The 24396-nt window shown below is 42.0% G+C and overlaps 1 protein-coding gene across 24 annotated transcripts in view; it reads left to right on the top strand.

Annotated features, from left to right (window-relative positions):
- The window catches only part of CELF2 (CUGBP Elav-like family member 2), a 545664-nt gene that overhangs the window by 252705 nt on the left and 268563 nt on the right, over positions 1-24396 (top strand). The gene's annotated exons all lie outside the window — the stretch shown is intronic.

The following is a 24396-nucleotide window of genomic DNA, read 5'->3' as shown; positions in this document are numbered from 1 at the left end:
ACAGTTGATTTCACTGCAAAAACATGTTTGTATCATTCCTTGCCAGCCTATCCTTTTGTTCACAGCTTGATGCCCTTCAGATAATAACATTAAAATGATAACAGAAGTAATGTGATTGCTTGGTATTTAAAATGCCATTAAAAAGCAGCCTCTGTTTTATGTTTTACCTTAATCATGCTATATTCTAATGCAAGGAGGAGGGAGCTTATAAACCTCCTGATGTTGCTGAACTACAATTCCCAGCAGCCCCTGCTAACACATTTCTGATGGATAGTCTGATGATTTCCCCCCACCCCTTTTGCAAAAAATAATGCCTGCTGTTACCATTAAATTTGTGTCAGATTCTAAAGTAGGAACCTCAGAAATACTGGGTAAGTTTTACCCAGGTGACATTGTCAATTCCATCTAGAGGACAGAATTTTGGAGAATAAGGAAGCTGTTTTTACATGATTAAATTAGAATGGGTTAAATGGTATAGCTGACTCTATAAAGACTTGATTACTGTCTTCCTAGATTTGACATCAATTTAACACAAGCCACCTTTGAGAATACAACTTAGGCAATTACTTTTTTTTTTTCCCCTCCACCACCATATTAAAAAAAATACATTGTCTTGGCTAAATACAGGATTATTTGGGGGCAAAAAAATTAAGTGCTTCTTTGGACAAAAGATATTAGAAAAGTTGCTCCTACCGATGCAGCGATGGCCATCAGTTGAGGTGCTTCAAAAATGACTAGATACTTTGGGGATGATTGGGCTAGTCTTGACAGTTGTTTGAATCAACATCAGCATGATGCTAAGGGAAAATAGAAGCAAAGGTCTTTTGCCCTCATATCTGGCTTATGAGCTTCCCTAATGCATCTCTTGCCCTCTGTGAGATGCAGGATCCAAAAGTAGATGAACCGTTGGCCTTGTCGGCGTTGAACTCTTGAGGCTTCTTCTCATCTAAAGGAAGGGTGAATCTTTCCAAGACTAAGAATCCTAATCCCAAGATTCTTCTACCTTTATGTTTGTCAAAAACCTGTAAACAATGCCTTTAGAAGAATGTTTGCACTCTAAATGTTTGGAGGGTCATTGCATCCGCCTAGCTCTTACATAAAATCAAGGATGTTCATGTTTGCTTCCTTGGACAAATCTGCTTTGGAGAGCAGGAGGGATTATGCAATAGATACGGTGTAGCAGTTTGTCACTCCAATTCCCAAAGGATTTATTTTCCATGAAAGAGCCTTCTATTTTTGCTCATTGTTTCAGCATTTCTTTGGGCAACCTTCTTGGGCTTATCTTATCATTGGAAAGTGGCCAAGGTTGCTTGTCTAATTATTGCTACATCCTTCTCTATTTCTCTGAACTTCCCTAGCTGCCCTTACTTGCTAGTCTGCAAAAGCCCCGTAGTAGTTGTCACTACATCTCCCCCATGCGGGGTTTAGTTGAAATGCAGGAAGCCAAGAGGTTGCACAACTCAAGAATTGGCTGTACAAGGAAGGAGATGATGCTCCCCGAATCCCTTTGGCCCCCTTGCAACAATGATCAATATAGGTGCTGGTGAGAACTTTTCTCTCCTTTGGAAGAAAAAAAATGTGTTGTTGTTACGTCATTCTTGTTAAGTTAGAAATGTTCCAGTGTGATTTGTGCACCTTCTTTTTTGGAGAAGTTATAAGCATCTTGATTAGAGGCTCTGTGATAATGATACCCAGCAGTTTCTACTCCTGACACAACTCAGGAGTGGTTAATAGTAGCTTGTTAACAGCAAATATTTGGGTCAATGCATTTTTTTTTTCACCACTAGCTATAAATTGCTCAAGAATATTGAGTGAAATCCTGACGCACTGACACTGGTCCTTTGTATTAGATGAATGCTTAGGACAGATAAACGTGGCCTTGAAAGAGAATTATGGAAAATGTGACTTGTAAATAGGCAAATACAAGCTATTTGATTTTCCCAGTTGCCGTGTGCTTCCAAAGGTTTATTGGTTCATAGCGTAAAAATTGTTCTAGAAACAAAATATGCTCTCAGCAAAATGGTTTAGAATTGTTTTCCTTCCCTTCTCTCTTCCCTCCCTCCCGCTGGTCCACATCAAATATACTTTTAAATGTTTCAAAATAAGAAAGCAAATATAAAAGACGAGAAGCTGTTGTGTGGCCTGTAAGTTGCATCTTATCTGCTGTTTCCTCCTGCCCATCTTGAATTGTGGAGGTAATAATACAGACCTGCATCGCAGAACCGTTGCAAGCATGACTGGAGATTCAGTCTTGGCGGTGCTTGGAATCCTTCAAAGTGACCACATAAAGGTTTAGTGATTAATCATAACCATCCCATTAGCTGAGAGAGAGATTTCTGAGTCACCTGAGCACGAAGGATGCCCAAGGGGTTATATCAGTGCTCAGCCCTTGTGTCAAGATGACATCATTGTCAACTTGCAAAGAGTGTCAGGAATTGCCGCCATTTTACCATAATCGCCCAGAAAGCTTTTCACTCACGGTTTCTGCCTGAGCCAAAGTATCAGTGGCAACCTTGCACGTTATCAATTAACTGATATTTTAAAAATTCCTGGCAAAGAGCCTGCTGAACAGGTTTTGAAAAAATGGATGCCCTGCATGTGCCCTGACAATGCATTAATAGCAGCGGTCTATCTTGCTGCTATCTGGCACGTCTTAGTTGTGGGGGCTCAATAGGATAGAGATTAATTCTTTTTTTTAACGTGTCCACCCACTGACAATAGTGCACTTAGACGGAGATGCTAATGCATTTTTATAGGCTTCAGCTGGAAGTGAGTACAGAGTGAAGGAGATGAATAGATCTTCCTGCACCACCCCAATTTTATCAAAGGAACCTTTTTGTATCTGAGTACACATACTATGTTGTCCACATCGCTTTCTTGAATAAATGTCTTGTTAGCTGTCTGGAAGATTTTTTACTGAAAGGTAAAGTATCCATTTTTAAATTAATGTTATATGCAGACTGACTGATATACCCCCATGGAAACTGGGGCAGGGCACTGATTAGTTCAGCAAGGCCTACTTTTCTTTTTTCTTTTATTTAGGACCTTCAGGTCCTTCAAACAGATGAAAAACCAAAGGTTGGGAGGCCAGGAGGACAATAAAATAAAATCGGGGGGGGGGGTGTCTCCAGATCTCTAAAAATTTGCTTCATTTTCATGCCCATTTTGCTTCATTTTTCATACTCATTGGCAGAGCAATTACAGCAATTTTCTCCCAAGGACTTTTAATTTCCATTCAAAGGACTATTCATGGGACAGAAGTTATCTCTGACTTTTAAAAAATGGACAGGTGGACAAGGAACATCTTGCAGCAGCGGGGGAAGGATTGTATATAGCAGTTTTTTTCAACCTCAGCAACTTTAAGAGGTGTGGCCTTCAACTCCTGGAAGCTGGCTGGGGAATTCTGGGAGTTGAAGTCCACACAACGTAAAGTTGCTGAGGTTGAGAAACAGGGTTAAAATTCTTTTCCTTCTGCAGCAATTCTTAGACTACCCAGGAGTGAAAAGATGTCACTCTATAGCAGTGTTTCTCAACCTGAGCAACTTTAAGACATGTGGACATCAACTCCCAGAATTCCCCAGCCGGCACGCTGGGGAATTGTGGGAGCTGAAGTCCATACATCTTAAAGTTGCTCAGGTTGAGAAACACTGCTCTCTAGCATGATCAGTTCAGGAAGTGAACAAGAAAGGAACTACAGGTATTCCTCGTTTAGCAACCACAATTGGACCAGCAACTCAGTCATTAAGCAAAAAGGTCACTAAGTGAAATTATGACACTGCTTATGATTTTACTTCAGCTTTCCTTTGCTTCACAGACCTGCAAAGGTGGTAAATGCAGACACCGGTCGTAAAGTTACTTTTTCATCACCATCTTAACTGTAAACTGTGGAGTCCTTGGGGGTTCTCTGAGCTAGGTTCTTTTCTTGCAAACGGTTCATTACCCGGCTGGGTAACATCTTCAGTGCTAAAATGGGATGAAGAAGAACCAAGCTCAGAGAACCCCAAGGACTCCACAGTTCAACCCTGAGCTACACATATTCACCTCTATTGATAACTGTAAACATTTGCTAAATGAGGCAGTCACTAAACGAGGACTATCTGTAACTATTTTGCGAAGTACTGAGTATGCATCCAGTATGAACTGCCAACTGCCCCCCACCCCAAGAATATGAATCAGGTGGTCAGGATATATAATACTACACAATGGAAAACTCTGAAGGTAGTTTACAGCTATGTGAAGCCTTAAACGTTTTGTTTTAGCTCAATTTTTTTTATTTTTGGTGCTAGGCAGTTTGCCAATAATCCTATATACAATAAAATGGTTCCACAGTTTTTTTTCCCAGAACTTTTTTTTTAGTTCTCGGTGACTTAGCAACACGTACAGCATTCCAGAGTGTATCAATATTTCATATACAGTATTCTATGTGTAGGAATTGTAAAAAACTGCCTAGGAAGACACAATAGGATTGGATTACACACAATTAAAAATAAATAAATAGATGTACCCCTGAGATTTTAGCAATCTAATTTGGGAAGGGGCAAATGAAGATTGAGAGAGGATCTTGTGTAGTTGCTGTGGATAAGGTTGTCATAAATCCTTACCGATCTCCTGAAAATGCACTGGCAGAACTCAGCTAGTACATCTCTTTTATGCCTAATCCAGTTTGAGATTGGTTGCTATAGGGATTTAGAATGGAATCACATCTCCTACGAGTTTCATTAATCTGTGTTCTAAGAACTCCTGAACTTCCTTAACTGAGATAAAACTCCTTGAGAAAACTGATAACAAAGTCAGTGGTTGCCAAGCACTGCTGTGAGCAGTACGAATCCAGCCATATTCTCAAGGGCTACCATGGGAAGCAAGCATCTCTGAGAATAGCCTGGGGACTAGCTTCACTTTTAGTTGATGGGTTCCAAAAGTACATCACATGGACCAAAGAATGTTTCTCAGCACTTTGTAAGACGCAGATCTTGGGTAGCAAATGAGCGATAGCATTTAGTGGAGAATAGTCGGAGCATAATCCATTGCGTAATCCATAGTAGTAGTTCACCACGATTTACTTCCCTCCCCCTACAGCTGATGTTTTTCTCTGAGGAGAAATATAGAGTTCCTTCACCAGCCAGCAGTGTGAAACCTCGCTCAATGTAGATCACTTCCCCCCCACTCTAGTCCATTTTTTCCCTTGGCAGCTGGCTTGGTCATTTGATGTCCCACTTCCCTCATCATCTGTAGCCCTCACTGTAGCAACGCTGAGACATCACAACCTGGTTTCAGACAAGTGCACTTCATTTGTCTGAAATAGGCCCAGGTAATTGAGAGTTATTAACTTGTGGCAAAGGTTGAATGATATTTGAAAATCTGCAAAACTGGGCCATTTTCCTACTGCTTTTCCTAACAGTCAACCGTCTGAGGCTGTGTCTGGTTTCTTGCGTTTGGATTTTTATGAGCAAACACTGCTGCTTGATGACAGCCAATCACCAAGCCTTATTCACACCATGAATAGATTTCAGGAACAAGCTGGTGATATTTTTGGAATCTCAGCTGGAGCCGCTGATAAGTAACATTCTGTTCTAGAATTTTCTCTGGAAATTCTTGGAGACAGAGGAGCCACTTTTATTGTGCAGGCAGAAAAATCAGAAACCAGGAATGTGTTCTGCCAAGGCAGCAAAGACTAGTCCTGCCAGGAATGGTTATCTCCCCACAACCAGCATGCTGCTTTCCCACAGATATTGTCCAAATATCTTGCAATTCGGCATTGAAATTGCAAAATTAAGGGCACGCGGCCATATACAAAAGCATGCATTTGTATCTCCACAGCTAGAACTTGCAGGTAATTCCAATCCTGTTTAGAAATTCAGTACATGCTCGCAATCTGAGGTTGGGAGAACCAGATACTGCTTTTAGCGAAAGAGATACACTTGGAAGGCAGGTAAATTATGTAATTGGTCAATTTGCATGTGGAACATAGCTAGCTGATTTACTTGACGTGGAGGGTGTGTAATACAGCCATTGCTGATCATGCAAAATGATCAGCAGCTGAGGTGTGTCACTTCTGTAGCCCAGCAGGAACTGGGTTTAGTGACTCTCCTCTTGGCAGGAATTCAACTCTTCTTGAAAAAAAACTGACTTGCAAAGGAGAATAAAGAAACAAAAGATTGAAGTAGGACAATTGTTGGAAAGTCCAAGTAGAACTGTGGTAGCCAAATAGGTTTCAATTGCATCTAGATAACGAATATATCCAACACCATTTTTTTTTTCCTTACAGTGGGTGTCTATTTAAAATAGAGACAATCCCATGTGATTTTCTTCCTACACCAATTATTTGCAACCATAAAGAGGGCTTTGTTCTACATCCTGATTTCTAAGGGGTGATTCATAAAGGAGCCTCCATGTTGATGAAGCTGCTGAGTAATTGTAACAGCCAACAGATTTGGCAGCAACCGCAGCTACCCAAAGGGAAAAGGCATTCGCTGAAATCCTTGCTCGGTGCATCTGTCCTAGGGCTGAAGTCAGTGCTTAGTATAGTAAGATGACTTGCTGAGGTCCCTTGTTGCTACTGGCTTTCTCTTAAATTATTTGTAGTGGCACTCTGAAGAGCACAATAACAGCCGCTTTTATTTTCCCCAAATGCCTTAGTTGTTCAGTCTGACTACAATCAGCTTGCGGGGTGTTTCTTTTAGAAATTTGGTTTGCACGTGGCTCTTATGACTTGCTGCCCATGTGGACTCCATCTTAGTAATGTGGAGAGACCCTGAAGGATTATGCTATGGGCTGCATCACCTACGTTGCTCACCTGGGGATCGCCTGCTCATAGGTGCTCAAGGACCAGGAGGATCACAAAATGCCCACCTCTTTTATTTTACAGCAGAACTACAGTAACTTACTTCCTTCTTTCCTTCCTTCCTTTGCTGGTAAAAATCAGACATTGCTCCAGCGGTCTGCCTGTCTACCAACCAACCATCTCCATATTATCCTGTGTATCTTTCTATGCAAGATAAGCCCTAAATATTGCTGGTATTTTAAAACCAGAATGCAGTTCTATTGATTCCATGAGTAAGAAAGGGGAAAAAGGACCCAATAAGCCACAATCTCATAGTATGGAAGTAGCTTCAGAGTTAGTGGCATTTAGCAAAGTGTTATTTCTACAGCCCTGCACTGTTGTCCTCTTTCAATTCAACTGCCTCACTTGGCCATTAAATTTCTCTCATGTGTCTTGGAGCGATGTGATAGAAGCTCACACACTTCCATCAGAGAGGGGCTGGGAAGCAATGGATCCTGAAGTCCCAGCAGAGTTGATGGGTCCCAGGACAGTGTCTCACAAAAGAAGGCCAAGACCTTACAAAAGATCCAAAGCATTCTTTCCAATCATTTTCTAAGGGTGTGCTGCTCTGTTTTCTATCATCCCATTGTACAAGGCAAGGAAAGATTTCAGTTACAGGAAGGTAGACTCCAGTTAAATGTTAAGACCAGTTTGAGTGTGGAACCAGTTCTCAAGAGACGTGTGGACCCCTCTTCATTGGATGAGTTCAAGCAGAGCTTGGACAGCTATTTGTTTGGAATGATGTAATTCAGTGTTTCTCAATCTCAGCAACTTTCAGAGGTGTGGACTTCAACTCCCAGAATTCCCCAGCTACCCATGCTGGCTGGGGAATTCTGGGAGTTGAAGTCCACACCTCTGAAAGTTGCTGAGATTGAGAAACACTGATGTAATTGGATTCTTGCAATGGATTGAGGGGCAGACTCTCTGGCCTTTCAACTCTCTGGTTCTACTTATGTAAATGGGTAGTCTTGCACTGCAGGGAGATAAGGTAGCCTCTTTTTGTATAGGTTCATGTGTAATTGTCAAGCGTATGTGTGCCTCCTTTGACTTGGGAAAAAAAAAAAAAGTGACTTAATGGTGAAATATTGGCAATGCAAAGCCCGTCTGACACCAGGACTAATTTTCTTGGTGGAGTAACTCCCTTCAGGGGTGAGTATGTGAAAAGAGGCACCACAGCAGTTGAGAGAGCATTTGCTCAGCATCAAAATAGGTTTTGTTTTGCTGCTGGGCACTGATGCAATTACTTGGAATGATGATGATGATTACATGTCATCAAGTAGTTGTTGACTCTTAGTGACTACATAGATAGATTTTCTTCATGACAATCTGTCTCTACCCTGGTCTTTCAGCTCTGCCAACAGTACCCTCATTGCCACTATATCTGACTCCCTCCACCTTGCTGCTGGTCACCCTCTTCTTCTCTTTCCTTCTACCTTTCCCAGCATTGCAGCCTTCTCCAGTGTCAGCCTTGCGAGGTAGCCCAGACAAGAAGCACACTCAGAAGTATGATCTCTAACTTTATTGTAAGGTTACATTAACAGAGTCTTGCAAGTCTGAAAGTACATCTCTCCCCACTCACCTTCACAGTCCTAGAAACTAGGGAGGGTCCTTTCTGAGATGTTTCCCACACCCACATTTCTTTTGCAGACTCAGCTGCCACTTGTCTGACTGTTGTCTAGCCTGTGACTCTTCCTCCTGTCTCCCAAGATCATTCCCACATACCATTACACCAGAGAGCTCGGTCTTCGCATATTGTCTCTAAAGTAAGATAATTTGAGCCTGGTCATCTGTGCCAATGTACTGTACAAGCCTAAATCTTTCCTTTCCCCATTTATTCTAATTTAAGATGCATTCAGTTTATATTAAGCTGAATTCTTTCTCGGGTATTTCTTGGTGGAGATCAAATGTACGTATATAATCTCTTTTCAAATGTATATATTTGAACTCCTTTCCTTCCCATGCTTCTTTACTAAAATAAATGGTATTCACTCTTGAGCTTAGCTTTTCAGGCCATGCAAAGACCTTTCTCTGTTTTAAAAATGAAATTGGATTCCTCTGCCATTTTAGTTAGGGCGACTAAAAAGTTTTCCATTTGATGGATGGATAATGTCATCAATAGCTATGAGTCGTAGTTCCAGGATTAGAAGCCATATGATTTTCCTTATTTTGTTCTTAGGCAGTTCTTAGCATCTGGCTAGGGGAAGCAGGATGCTGGATGAATTAGGCCTTTGGTCTGATCCACTAAAGTTCTTCTTCCATCCATGCCCTTCAAAGTTGGACCATGAAAAAGAAGAACTTCTCATTGGAAATTAATTCATCAACAAGAGCAAAGTTCCCTCTGAAGCGGTGGTGAGGATTTCACAGGGTTCTTGGGCCACCTTCTTGAGACCCTGGGAGGCTCTGAAATTGAGTGTTCTGTGGTCAATAGAAATAAAAAGAAAAATGAAAATAAATGAAATGACATTGCTGAGTTTTGATAATGAACTTTATAAAAATAGAGGATAATTTTTCCTCTTGCTTTTAGACAAAGCATTAAGCACTAACGATAAAGCCAATGTGAGGTAGTGCTAAGAATGTTGAACTAGAACAAGAAAGACCGATTCAAATCCTTCCTCAGCCAAGACTGTCACCTGTTTGAACAGGGTCCTATCTTTTTCTCACTCACCCAAACCTGCATCACTGGGTTGCTGTAAAGATACCATTAAGGAAAGAGAAAAATCAAGGATAAGGCTTTGAATTCTTCAGGAGAAAAAAATATAACATAAAAATGTAAGAATAACCTGTCCCCATCAGTCCAAGGCCCGTCCTACTCCAGCTTTCTGTTTCTTACAGTGGCCAAGCAGAGGGTGCTCTGTGTGTGTGTGTGTCAAAAACAAGAGATGCAGATTTACTCTTCTTCTTCTGTTGTTCCCCTGAAACTTGTGTTTGGAACCATGCAGCTTTGACTGAAGAGTCTTCAAGACCAGTAGCCCTTAATACACTTGTCCTCTCTGAGTTTATCCAATCTACTTTTAAAGCCACTCGGGTTAGTGGCCATCACTGTGGTAAATGAAGCCCACGGATTTATTAGGGCTTGTTCAGCCTCTGAATGGGTGTTGAGTTCATTTTCATTTGGGCTTTAAAACTGCCACTCAGGGTATCTGTATTGGACATAGTCAGAAGTCGCTGTTTCATCTTCTTCTATTCTCACTATTTTAGTTTTTGTCTTTTTTCTTTTAGTCCTATCTTCTTTCTTTGCTGTACCCTCTGTTTTGTATTTTAACTGTACTTTTTATATAATATAATAAAGTTTTATTTTAAAAAACTGCCACTCAAGGTAGTAAGAAAGACTGAAAAAAACGGGGAATTGTGTGCAGAGGTTGGTATCTAAACACACTGGTTTTCTTGCACCAAATATTAACATTTTGAAGAGGTTTGGGTCTTAGCAGTAGGCAGGCTTCATAACCTAAGAAAGGCATGGTTAGAGAGGAGTCTTCATGCCCCTCATGAAGGAAGTAGAACTGGGATGTTCAGGTTAAGTTCTGAGATGTTAGTGGCTCCTGATAATGCCTTTTTCTTTGGGTGGGAGGGTGGATCTGAAGGCTGCTGAGATATTGCGCAAGCATTTTCTTGCAATTTCCTTTTGCATCTCTGCCCAGCTGTTTCTCATTCAGTTCAGCCATCAGCATCCAAGCCTCAGTGGACCATGTAATGCACAGCTGTAGCCAGATGTAATGCTTACACCTCCAGAGCATTTCTCTTAAAAGCAAAGAGTGGAAAACTAAAGACAACTGATAACCAAGTTGCTCATGTTAATTTAGACCCCAGACCGATTCTGATTCTGTTTGGCAAAGTCATTCTACACCCAACCAGAAAGGCAATATTTCCCCATTTTGAGCAGTACTAGATGTGTTGACATTAAATACATCAGACTAGTCCTGCGCCAAGATGTTGACATTGCTAACTCAAATAATGGGATGGCTGGAACATACATGAATAAATGTATTTTAGTAAGAAGCTTAAATAGAGGAGACATAGGCATATACACGCACACCTCAGGAAGTAAACACTTTCCCGTGATGACACAAAACACACTGAATTATGGCTTTATCATCATCATGTCTGCTTAATATTCCAACTGGAATATTGAAGATTCCATCTGGAAACCAACAGGGTCTTGTTTTATGGGTAGGCAGACCATGAGAAAGGATGAGTAAGTAAAACCATGCACTTTCTCCTGAGGCTGTGTCTCCTTCATCTTCAGCCTAGAGAAGACACAGAGGAGGATACTAGAGAGGGTCCCTTCTTTTCTTGATCATTTGGACACCCATCTCCTCCCGCAATCACATTTTCTCCCTACGTCTTTGGCAACTGAAGAGAAAAGTGAATAGAGCAGAGTTTAAAATTCTTGGACAGTGATTTTATTGAGATCACCTTGATCTACATGGGTCAGTTTTAAAAAGCTGCATAGCACTAAGAATAAGAGGGTTGGGGATTGCACTCTTGATCACCGGCATTAACTGGTCCAGATCAGAAATGCTACAGTCTATGTCCACATTCTTCCCACAGGGTAGTTCCCACAGTATCTCCTGGACTCTGCTCTTCTACTTCAGCTAAGTTGACAGGCTGCACAATCCATGGAGAATCTTTACGGAAGGTAAACTCAAGTAGAAGTCTGTTGTGATAGACAGTGTGGCACAGCAAATAGAAATAGGAAACTGTCAATGAATTATCTCTGGAATGAGGTTCCCTGCAAGATCTGGATGTTGTTTAGAAGGACCCTGAAGACCTGGCTCTTCACCCAGGCCTTTGGCGAGGGGGAGTGAGACCTCTCACTCTATTCCAGTCATTCTTGCCATATTCTATCTTTTTTTTCTTCTTCTTTTTAATCGGTTTTATTGTAAATTCCTTGTTTTGGCTGTTGTGAGCTGTCCAGAGTCATTGAGAGTCGGGCAACAAACAAGATAGATAGATAGATAGATAGATAGATAGATAGATAGATAGATAGATAGATAGATAGATAGATAGATAGATAGATAGGAAAACTGCATGGGAGCTATATCTAGGGAGATGAAAAAGGAAGGTGCATGAAAATAATTAATATAGACGCAGTGGAACAATGCAAGCTATCACAGGAGGAGTAGCAGCTACCTCAACCAGAGTGACTTTGGGGGTCAAAAGAATGAGAAGTCACTAACCAACTACTTTGAGTTCTGGCAAAAGAAAGTGATTTTCTGCCTTCACTGCTGGACCAGTAGGAGACCTTGCTGGACAGGAAATGAGAAAGTCCTTGAGACGGAGGGGAAGAAATTGATCTTTGAAGCAGGTCTTGGAGAAGCGAGTGGAAGCAGATGTCTGTCCTCCAGATTCACTGATTGTCAAATTAGATTAGATGTTTATCAGGTCTGCAGATGACACAAACTTGGGTGGGAGAGCTAATACTCTAGGAAGCAAATAAATAAACTTCAAAAAGATTTTTATAGATAAGAAAAATGGGCTGCAAAGAACAAGAGGACATTTCAAACAGACAAATGTAAAGTTCTTCACTTGAAAAAGTGAAAACAAATGCACAAGGCTCAGATGGAGAATACTTGGCTTGGGGGGGGGGGTGATTATTTTTTTTTTTTACCCATTTTTGGAAAAAAGATCTTGGAAGAGAAGTTTATTGCAAACTGAATCCCAGTCAGCAGTGCGATATAGCAGAGAAAAAAGGGCAAATGCAAGAGTAGGCTCCATTCACAGAAATATAGTTTATGAAACCCAGAAAACAGAATGGTCAGCATCCAGGGAGAGTATTAATGTCCACTATAAGAAAGATTAAGGCAGACTTTCAGGCAGCTGAAAAGCAAGATTGCAAAGAGCAGTTTGCAAGAAATGTGATTGCTTAGCTTTGAGAAGAGGCAACTGGGGGAGTGGGGGGGGGGAGTTGATGGCAGTTTTGAAGGTTTAAAATGTTGTCCCACAAAAGGCCAAGAGCAGTATCTTTTTTTCCCCCTTTCCTTTCTTGCACCAGCTTGAAAAAAGAGGGTCTACTTTCATGAGTAGCACCAAGGTCCTCTGCTCACACTTGCATGTGGATCAACATATTTCTTCTTAATCCCTTGCAAAGTCTGCACAGCCCTTTCTCTGTCACTCAGGAGACAGAGTTATGGATTTAACTTAAAGGACATCAGATTCCAACTTCATATTAGAAAAAAAAATCCCAGCAATAAGAGCAGGTTAGCCATGGAATCAATGACCCCGAGAGGCGGTGGGTTCCTCTTCATCGTGTGACCTCCAACTTGAGGCTACCAACCCTCTGTGTGGGATGCTTTAAGTTGGAGTCCCCCACCAAGGAAAGAGTTGGATTGGATGTTCTCTGCGTCCCCTTCCAACTCTTTGAGTCTGGATATTCATGCAATGCCAGTGGCCCTCCAAGGGTTCGGACAGAAGGATTTCCCAGCCCTCCCGGAAGATGCCAAAGATCAAACTGGAGAGCTTTTGCAGAGAAAATGTCTGGCCTGCTTCTGAATTGCAGCCATCAGGAAGATGTCACACTTTGACATGTTATCCCTTTCTAACATACCCCATTTCCACTTTTTTTAGCATCATTTGTTTATACATTTTCCCTCTGCCCCCATTCTCACCATCCGATTATAATATTTAATGTAAAATGTTTTTCACAGCATCAAGCATCAATTTCCCTCTCTTCCCTCTGTTGTCCTAAATTTCCACATTCTAGTATAGTGCAACCAGCAGCCACACAAACACGCACACGGACACACACACACACAGATTCAGATGTTTAAGCAGGAAATGTTATGAAGTGCGAGACGATTGTCAGAATGTTTCTGATTTTTCCAGAAGGAACAGGATGACGCCGACGGTTTGATGCTGCTGTTGTAATGGATTATAGAAGAGAAAGGCAGGGTTTGGACATCAACTCCATTAACGCAGAGCCTTAACCATTGCAAAGTCAACAGTTTTCCAATTGGCCGGCGCCAAACATCTCTTTCAGAGGGGAAAAGAAATACTTAATGGGCTGTTTAATTGGGCGGCAAAAATTGTTTACAGTCAGCCATCACAAAGTTTGTCATTTTAATAATGGTTAAATTCACTCTTTCCTTCTCCCTCTGCCTCTCTTCCCTCCCAACTCTGTCATTGTTTCATAACCAGCTTATGTCGAGTTTAATTCATTTGTGTACATTACGGCTGAAATTTCCCTCGTGTTTGCATAATTGGGATATTGCCATCATCTCAAATGAAGACTGACTGCTAAAATCAGAAATGGGAAATATCCTGGCAATTGAAAAGGTACCTTAAGGACAATCAAAATCGTGGGAGCCTCCAGGTTGGAAAGGGCCTCCAGCACCGCTCCTATGCGTGCTCACCCCCTGCAGGGCCTAACTGTGTCAATGGAGGTATTTTGGTCTGCCAGGCAAAAGAAATCTTCATTTTGCGTTCTCACAGTCCTTGTTCACTTCCATGAAAGCCAAGGGGTGGGAAGGACCATCCTGTCTTTCATGGTCCCATCCTCTCTCCAGCTGCCTGCAGCCTCCCTGGCTTCCCGCATTTCCATTACATCTGTGATGGAATGCAGTAGAGATCCAGATTCTCAGGAAGGAGGGAGCACATTCCAGGAGGGAACGGGGGGAGACAAAAGGCAGCACAGTCCAGAACAGGAGTGTGGGAAGAGGAAGAGACTTAGGATAGCCACTCCCTAGAATCTTCCAGGTTATGTCCATTAGGTTAGTGTAGTACAGACTGAGTCTGGCAAGATTCTGTCTATATGGTGTAAGCAATAAAAGAACTGAACTTGGTTAGATTGTTTCCCTGTTGTTCTTGGGCCGAGCCTAACATCAACCTTGCCAGACTCAAGACTTAGACTTGACACTTGGACTACTTGACACTTGGACTACTTCAGATGGTGGTTTTGGGTGGCCAGCCTGCCAGTCCATGTTGGAGAGTGGAAGGCTCCAGTTCAGGGTGCTATCCATCAATCTCTTTCTCTTCTATATCTCTCTTGCTTTTCCTTTTCTTTTTTGGTATTCTCCGCTCAAGAATCATTTGCTTTTCTGCTGAAACTTTGGTTATCAGGTGTATAAAAAGTCAAACAAACAAATAATGAGCATGCTTAGTCCTTGCTGATCCTATACTCCTCTAAGTCTGTGTGCTTCCTGCTTCAAATTCCTTGTTGTGTAGATAAAATGAGGTGCCAGGGAGGGGGAAGAGAGCCTGGAAAATGGCAAGAGCCCAAGTATTTGGAATGAGACTGGGAGAAGTTCACTAGATATGCAGGCATCCAGCAATGAGCACGGGAATACAGGATGGAATAGGTCAAGTTAGATGGCCCCAATGTTATACTGTTAGGGTGCAAATGCACAGAATACGAGGAGCTAATAGGAAGCATTTTAATCTTGATGCAGGAAGACAGCCATGATATAGTAGGCATTATTGGAATTGGTGTGAGGAAACTCATAATTGAAATGCAAGAATCAAAGAGCATAACTTATTGGAAAGGAGTGAACCAGACAATCCCCCCAGAAGCAGGGGCATGATATGGGAAGGAAGGGCTTAACTCTATTGAGATCCAGGAATCTGAGCATGAAGGTCCAGTCAAGAGCATTTGGGTAAGAATACAAGGAAGGGGGAAAAAACATGATATGATTGCGGGAGCATGTAATAGACCACCATGCTAGGCAGAAGATCTGCGTCCTACCCTCTCCCCACCTCCAAGACCAGATTACAAATGTCTTTCTGTGCACAGATATAGTAATAATCATAGATTTCAGTGATCTGGACAAATGTTGGAAAACCAACTCATCCAAGACTTCAAGGTCCCCAATATCCTCAGTGGTCTTGGTGACTATTTCATTTTCCAGAAGGTTTGAAAAGAGACAAGGGAATCACTCCCCTAGGTCTGATCTTGACCAATGAGGAAGAGCTGGTGGAAGAAGTAAAGTAGTGGGAACCTTGGGAGGAAGACATCACATCATCTGGGTATTCCACATGCTACAGAAAGAGAGATTGGAGCACAGTCATACATGTACTGTCCATTTCAGAAGACCCAGTTTCAAAATCATACAGAAGTATTCAGCGGGATCTGAGGGACCGAAATTCTCTGGTCAAAGGGAGTTTTAGGAGGGTTAGGGACTTTTCAAAAATAAATTTGAGGAAAATGGGAGGCCGCTTAGAAAAATGTTGTGGATTGCTAGGAAGCTTTTGACTGAGCTAAGAGTTAAAAGGGAGACGGAAGGTGGGTGTAATCACCAAGGAGGTTAGCTACTTGCTAATAACTAACATCTGCAGAAGGAAACTCAGAGAAGTTGCTAAAAGCAACAAAAAGGGCTCTAGGGGCTAAGTCATTAGTAAAAAGAGGAAAAAGGAAAGTGTGGGTGCATTGATTGAAGAAAATAGCTTGGGGAAAAAGAGAGCCAGAATGGTGTAGTGGTGAAGGTACTGAATTAGAAGCTGGGACACCATGAATTTTAGTCCTCTCTTAGTCATGAAAGATGATTAGTTGATTTTGGGCCAGTCACTCTCCCTTAGCCCAACCCATCTCAGAGGGTGGCTGTTGCTAGGAAAATAGCAGGAGGGAGCACTATGTGCTCTGCCTTACACTTCACAAAATAAAGGTGTGAAATAACATCTAGCAAATAAGTGTAGTGTAGTGGTTAAAGCATCACGCTAGGAATCAAGGGACTTGTGAGATCTAGTCCTGCCTTAGGCACGAAGCCAGTTGGGTGACCTTGGGCCAGTCGCTCTCTCTCGGCCCTAGGAAGAAGAAGGAGGCCAGGGCAAACCACTTCTGAAATCTTGCCAAGAAAACTGCAGGGACTTGTCCAGGCAGTCACCAGGAGTCAATGCAGAAACAAAGCAACAACAGCAATAGTACAGATCAGGGTTCCTTAACCTCAGCAACTTTAAGATGGGTGGACTTCAAGTCCCAGAATTCCCCAGCCACCCATGCTGGCTGGGGAATTCTGGGACTTGAAGTCCACCCATCTTAAAGTTGCTGAGGTTGAGGAACCCTGGTATAGATGATAGGATGAGGAAGCAGAGTTCCTCAACCCCTACTTTGCTTCAGTCTTCTCCCAAAGAGGAACCGGGTTCAAACAGACTTAGGCAGAACAGTTCCTGTTTCTTCCCTCACAACAACCCTGGGAAGTGGTCAGAACAGGGTGGGAGTGTGAAGCCTGCTGAAGCCCCTGAGATCTAAACTCAGATCTTTACAGCCACCCTCTAGGGAGCCCCCTCTGCTTTTCCTTTCTTTCAGCAGCATTTACATTTGCCTTACCAACAGATGACAATAACTAAATTAACTTCTTGAAAAGGTAATGATATGTGTCCTGGATTACAGTGAAATTTGAATGCCTACTGCTTTCTCTCATTCCTTTGTTATGCAATAATTTGTAGAAAATGGTTTTGGAATTGTGCAGTGATGATAAAACCCTTTAAAAATGTTATAATTCAGCATAACTGTATTTTAAGAGAACCTCATAATGGACCAGTCAGTGATAACATTCTGCCAGTTTCTTTACTCCCCCCACCCCTTGTTGCAATAAAATATTAAATGTCCAATGCTGTTACTTCTTGCCTGAATGTTGACTTTTGCCCAGGTTAATAAAAGCAGTGGGAAAAAATAAATAAGGGAATTGGGGAGAAGAAATAAGAATAATGAAACCATATTGTTGCAGGTGGGAATCCTGTGAAAGATATCCAAAGTGTGCCAATTCACAGCTGTCCATTTTATTTCTAGCCAAGGAGAATGTCTCAATTGTCTAAATGTCTAAATTGGAGGGTTTTCTTTAATAATCTGGACCCCTAATCTTGGCTAGTTTTTCACTTCTCTTAGATTGCACAAGTGTTTGGGTCCAGCCTTAGAACTATTACATTTAATTTTATCTACTTACTCAAAACTTCCAGGGGCATCTTCAGAGGGGAAGGTCAAAAAGGTCAAGATTGTGGTTGTGCTCATGCAGTTGAAGCTCCACCCCTTTACACGTGTTACATGTTACAGTCATGTAGGTGAGGCTGCCATCTTGATGGTTTGGAGCCTCACCCAGATATCCCTGCAGATGAGATGGGGGTTGCAGCAGACCAGAGCTTGCACACTCGTGACTTCAGGATAATCCATGTGGTTTTACAATGGTGGCATGTCCTCATAATTTCTTCCAGAAATACATTTGCTTTCCCACTCTCTTTATGGATGTTTTGCTAGGGCATTATTGTCTCAGGAGAACCATCAGCATTCAATAGCAGATGCTAGAGATGAGCAGCAAGCAGGAAACAGTTACTATAACATCCAGGTGTTTGGGGAACCTCTGACCCATCAGCAGCATCTGGAGAGGCAGAATGTCAAAAGCAGCCTTGTGCATAAGCTTTGGGACGTGCATCATGACTTCACACCCACATATGGAAGGAGTAGAGCTTGAAAGCCACTCCACTTTCATTCATTTTGACAAAAGCTAGAAGCTTCTACCAGGTGGTACCTCACTGAAAGGTGAAAGAACAGATGTCCTCTTGATCTGAAGCTGCAGGCCTGTTCCTCCTCCTCCACTTCCTATTTCAGTGCAGAAGCCACAATGAAAGGCTTTGCTTTGTTTTCATGTTTACAGCTCCGGAGTTGTTGTTCCAACTGCCCTTTGCAACAGCTGGCCCAGTTTTAGTCACTGTATGTAGATTACATTGGGAAAAACAAGAGGCACCAGATGATGATGCCAGTGCGTTAATAATCATGACAATGACCTCAATCATTGCAGTGGGGCAGGAAGCCTTGGCAGCTGGGCCATGGCCTCCATCCAGTTCATAGTGAGAATGAGGCCATATTGCGAGAACTGGGCACTTGATGGAGTCCTCTTTTCACCAATGTGGGATTCAACGAACATGGAAGAGGAATGATAATGTGGACCTGGCAGAATGTGGGAGACAAACTGCTCGCTTGGTATTATGCAAACTCTGGCTAATCCTCTACAGAGCAAATCTTTCACACAAAGGTATAAGCCAGTGTTTCTCAACCTTGTCAACTTTAAGATGTGTGGACTTCAGCTCCCAGAATTCCCCAGACAGCCAAGTCCACACATCTTAAAGTTGACAAGGTTGAGAAACACCGGTATAGGCCCATGCCAGAATACATCTATTTTCCCCCTTTTAAGAGAAGCTGGTAAGCTAATATGTCTGGGCGGCGTCCTGGTTGGGCTGTTGGACAGGGATCAGGAAGACCCAGGTTCATGTCCGCCTTCAGCTGTGGAAGCTTACAAGCTAAGGGGGACTACTTCACGGAGTTGTGCTGGAGGGATAAAACCAGAAGATGCTGTTTGACAAACAACACCTTGAGCTGATAAAGGTCAGGTGAGATTTAAATCTAGAAAGTAAACCAAGAGCCCAGCAGGAGCTCCAGCTCCAGACCTTTTTACATCAAGGTGAATTTTTTACCAGATAGGGCAGCCATGGGGCTATGAAATCAGTATAAGTCATGGAAGAAAATATGGAGCTGAGCCTTCAGCCTCCTGTATATTCCAGACGGGCTCTGTTTTTAGTGCTTTTGTGGGACATAACAATGGATGCCTGTCACAGATTCAGAGGAATCTAAGAACACCTTTAAAAAGAGGCTAGAGGAAATGCAATATTGGGACTGATTTATGTCTCTGTTTATTAGGGTTATATCCTACCTTTCATTCAAGAGTTCAGGGTGGGGTATAGATCACTCCTTCCTCCCAATTTTGCCCACAACAACTACTCTATGAGATAGTTGAAATGACTGGCTCAAAATCATCCAGGACTGTGGTTGAGGGGGAACCAGAACCTGGGTTTCTCCACTTCTAGTCCAAACCTTCACGGCTACACCACTCTGGCTTTTGGGCTGAGGGGGAGGGACTGGCCCAAAGTTACCCTGATGGCTTCCATGCCTGTCAGCCTTACTAGGTTGACCAGACAGGAAACATGGCCACATGAGCTAATTCTACTTAATTGTAAGGTCACATGAACAGAATCTTGCAAGTCTGAAAGTACAAATCTCCCCCCATTTCCTTTACAGCCTGAGAACCTAGGGAGACTCCCTTCTGATATGTTTGCCATGTCCACATTCCTTCTGTGGGCTAAGCTCCCTCTCATCTGGCCATTCCCTTGGCAGCATGTCTTGGCCCAGTCTCTCAAGGTCTTTCCCACATACCATTGCAATGTCTCAGGAAGAACTAGAATGGCTCTCCCTGTTCCAAGTCCAGCACCTTCACTGCTTCATCACACTGGCTTTGAGAGAGAGAGAGATTGAGATTGAAGTGAAGGGATCTCAACAGCTGCCCATGAGTAGATATATTGATATTATCATTTCATTCCCATTTTGCCTTAGTCCACAATGCAGATGGTCCATTGGTTGGTTGATGCAAATACAATCAGCTGTGGGTTATAACCATAAACCATGGTTAAACAACACAGTGCTTTGCATGATGCCTCTGCAGTTGTGTCTATAGGCAGAGAGACTACTCACAGCCCACCCTTGTCAGGGGATCTGGCATTGTAATTCCACCTGTCTTGGTAACATGAATGATGTAACAAATGTGGGGGAGGGAAAATAGTTAGATCAATCTGAAAGACGAAAATGATGGCCAACGTCTGCATTTTCTCCAGGGTGCTGGATGGTGAAAGCAGGTGCTGGAGGAATGGTCTGTTTTTGTCCAGGGGGATCAAACTCAGAACTGACAGTTCTTTCCAAAACAAAGGTTGGTCATCTTGGTTGACTCAGGGCTGTTGTTGGTAATGATGATGTCTGGATATTTTGGATCTCATCAGTCCAGCAGCCATCCCTGTTCTTCCATCCTCCAGAGGTGCTGACACTGCAGTTCTTAGACTTTCCAGCCAGAATGTCTTCCCAAGATTTCAGGGAGAAAGATTTGGAATTGGTGATGTCTTCCATGCACAGTCAAGAAAGCTGCAACTGCAGGAATCTTTCCCAGCTTTCACACTAATGAGTTAGTTGATTAATTTATGCAGTCTCTCCGAGCTTTGACCACTAGCAACTATTGAACGAGTAACAGGCGGCCTTTCGTAGCTTTTGGTGCTTTAAAAAATAATCACATTCTTCAACAATGCTGTAAATTTATATGGCAGCCGGAGGGGTTATTTTATTTGCATGTCAGCAGGACTCATTAACAACTCTGGTTTTAGCCCAGGAGACTACTGAGCAAAGTCAAGTGATGCTGTCCTCAAGACGAAACATATCAAATTGCCCTAGAATGCAAAAACAGAACTCCAAATAAATAAATAAGAAAGTGGTCTCCTAAAGGCATCATTAAAAAAAAATAATTGCCCTGAATAGTGGAGCAGAGTTGATCCTTATCGTATTTGCAGATATTTTGTCTCCTCCTTTGCCAAGCTGGATGCTGTGCTGCTCTTAAAATGGAATAGCGTGGTAGCAATCATGGAAATAAACAGTCACAAATATTGGTTGCTCAATTAGGGTTCTAATTTGGAAATCTCTTTGGAGGCGTAGAGCTTTGTGGTCTAGGACAAAAGAAAGGAGTGTGCCAAAGATGAACAGGATACACTCACACTTCTATGCTTTTGGGGGGAGAGGTGTGTGCTTTTGCTAACCTAGCGATGAATAGGAGTAGGTCCACCTGTGCATTGGAGGCAGCCAACATGAGCATGGCGTAGTAAGTAGGACTGCATTGTAAATTCCTCATAGTTCTGACGGCCATTAAGATACAGGGTGTGTGTTTCTGCCTTGCATACAATGCATAGCACTGCATGCAAGGCAGAAACACACACCCTGCTTTGTTCCTCCTGAACTAGCACAACTGCACTGTAAGACCCAACACCCAAGAGTTAGCACCTTTGCAACCTGGACTTACACTTTCTAATATCTTCCAATACAGCAGCAAATGTGTTAAATGTTAAACATTTATTCTTAGCTGTTCCACTACCCCCAGCATCTCCCTTCCTTCTTCTTAAGCCTCTGTTATATTGTACTGGACCTCTGCAAGGCCTTAGAGGATTTTTCCATCATTCATTTCTCTTTTGAAAGAATTTCTAAGGCAAATTTGCTGTCGTCAAATTGAATGAATACTGATAGGAAAAAAAGTAGGCTAATTACTCAAGTCAGCACTAGGGCCAGCCCCAAAGGATGCTGGACTACAGATTTAATTACTGGCTTCCTGTTCCAAGATTAAAACCTTGTTTTCAGCATTGGAGCAGGTCAACTGAAAGTTCTCACTTGGATCAGAGGACTGTATCCTAAGTGCTACATATGTCAAAAGAAAAATCTACAAAGCATCAATGTCTATACATTATTTATGTACTCATTTACAGCATTCCTTTATCCTTCCAAATCTATGCACCAATAAAAAATAGGTAAAACATGCAAACATAATTTAAGTACAATTTTTAAAACTTAGGCCAGGTAACAGCAATGTATCTGACGAAGAGAAGGAGGAGGAGGAGGAGAAGGAGAAGGAGAAGGAGAAGGAGAAGAAGGAGATTATTTTCATCCAACTTCAGAAACTAAAACAAAAACACATTCTATAAAATGATATCACATGTACTTTTCTGGGGAGGTCTATTCTTTAACCAAGGTATCTTTACTACAGTAATAACATCTTTCTCTTAGTAGTTATCCATCTCCCTTCATTGGAACAGATCTGATTTTAATAAAATTACTATTTTTTTTTAAAGGAACATTTCTGATGAAGATCTCAAAATCTGGTACTGTCACATGGGAGAAGATGGTCCCAAGCAATTTACTGTTTCCAAGACTAAAATCAGGACTTTCAGTTGAGCTCAGAAACTCAAGTAATACAATTTAAGTTTGAGTTTGATATCTAATTCAATCCTATCTTATTCCTTTATAAACATTTACAAAAATATTGCTAAATCTAATTAGAGAATTAATTATGAAATGATGAAACATGAATATGTACTAATTGATCCTCCAGTATTTAATAAAAGAACTTTTGCAAATTTAGAGTTCTGCTATCAACCATTCTATATCTTACTGTCCCATTAATTTTCAATAATAATGGCAATTGCCAAATGTTATTTCTCCATTATTTGCGTGTAAACCCATTTTTCATTTCCCAAGTTTTTTGCAATGATCAGTTTTATTGCTGTTAATTAAGACATTGCTCATTCACTGGTGCATTTTTTTATAATACAGAGGAATGGAAAGATTCCAAAAAATGGGTTTGGGGCTAAAGTGAAGCAATGCTCAGTGTGTTTCTTTACATCACTTTTAACCTATCTCCAAAATATCTGGGTACTTCCTTCCAATCCCCTTTTAGCATGTTCAGTAGGAAGACCTTGGGCAGCTCTTCCATATTTTCTTAACCTTTTTAATGATGAAAAAGAAAGGATAAAAATGAAAATGCAGCAGGGTTATAAGTGAAAAAGGTTATGGTCAGGATCATTCCCATAAAATTCCATGAAAAGGCAGATGGGCACAATGAAAGTTGCATCTAGAATCCTCTCTGTGCATATAATCGGTTTGCAATCCCTATTTCCACTAGGTACAGCTATATTTTAACAATTTGATTTAATCATAACCGAGCCAACTACTATCTCTACCTCAACTTGTTTGTATCCAGCTTTGAAACTTGAAATCTCTTTCTCTAAAGCAGTGTTTCTCAAACTTGGCAACATTAAGACACATGGACTTCAACTCCCAGAATTCCCCAGCCAGCAAAGCAACCCTAGCTAGATATTTCAGCCTGTCTTTCAGCTCTCACAGATTTCCCAGAACTATAAGATGTTCATAGTCTGGTCCCACAGTAGATCCCCATCGCAGAAAAGCCATGAGCTGAAATTAATAAGCTTTCTTCGAACTGCTGGAGGCTGTTCATCCCACGTTCGGATTCTCTTTCTTTCTTCCCCCGCGTGCACCTCTTTGGGAGGGCTTCTGAACGTGTTCATTTGATGCCCATTTTATGAATGGAGGATTTCTTTTCATCTTTGTTGCTGGAAGCATCTTTTTGCAACCAATTACAGGCAAAAGCAACCTGACAATAGTAAATTAATAGCCTTAGGCAATTATCTCCCATACAGAGTTTAACCCTGGTGCTTCTCTGCATAGGGATGTTCCATTCCTGTTCCAGCAGCCCTGGAACATCGTGGTCCTGATAAGGAAGGAGGCAGTTTCTTATGGTCTGGTCACCTCACAATTGGATTATTGCAATGTATTCCATGAGAGCCAGTTTGGTGGTGTGGTTAAGGCACCAGGCTAGAAGCTAGGAGACCATGAGTTCCAATTCCTCCTTAGGCATGAAGCCAGCTGGTTGACCTTGGGCCAGTCACTCTCAGCCCTAGGAAGGAGGCAACGGAAAACCACTTCCAAAAATCTTGCCAAGGGACTTGTCCAGCCAGTCACCAGGGAGTCAAAACTGACTTGAAGGCATATACACACACAAATATGTGCTCTACGTGGCCCTTGAAGACCACCCAGAAACTACAGCTGGCTCAGAATGAAGTGGTGTGAGCAGTAATGGGCGCCTCTTGGTGTGCCCATGTGTCACCACTGCTCCGCGAGCTGCGTTGGTTGCCCGTCAGCTTCCGAATGCAATTCAAGGTGCTGGTTGTTACCTATAAAGCCTTGCATGGCATAAAGCCTGGATATCTGAGGGACCACTTGT

The sequence above is a fragment of the Python bivittatus genome, unplaced genomic scaffold (genome assembly GCF_059951505.1).
Source record: "Python bivittatus isolate LINGU-HERP-01145 unplaced genomic scaffold, Pbiv_v1 ctg000330_np1212, whole genome shotgun sequence".
NCBI classification, from domain to species: Eukaryota; Metazoa; Chordata; class Lepidosauria; order Squamata; family Pythonidae; genus Python; species Python bivittatus.
The sequence above is the reverse complement of the archived record's forward strand: the minus strand, read 5'-3'. Positions and strand labels throughout refer to the sequence as shown.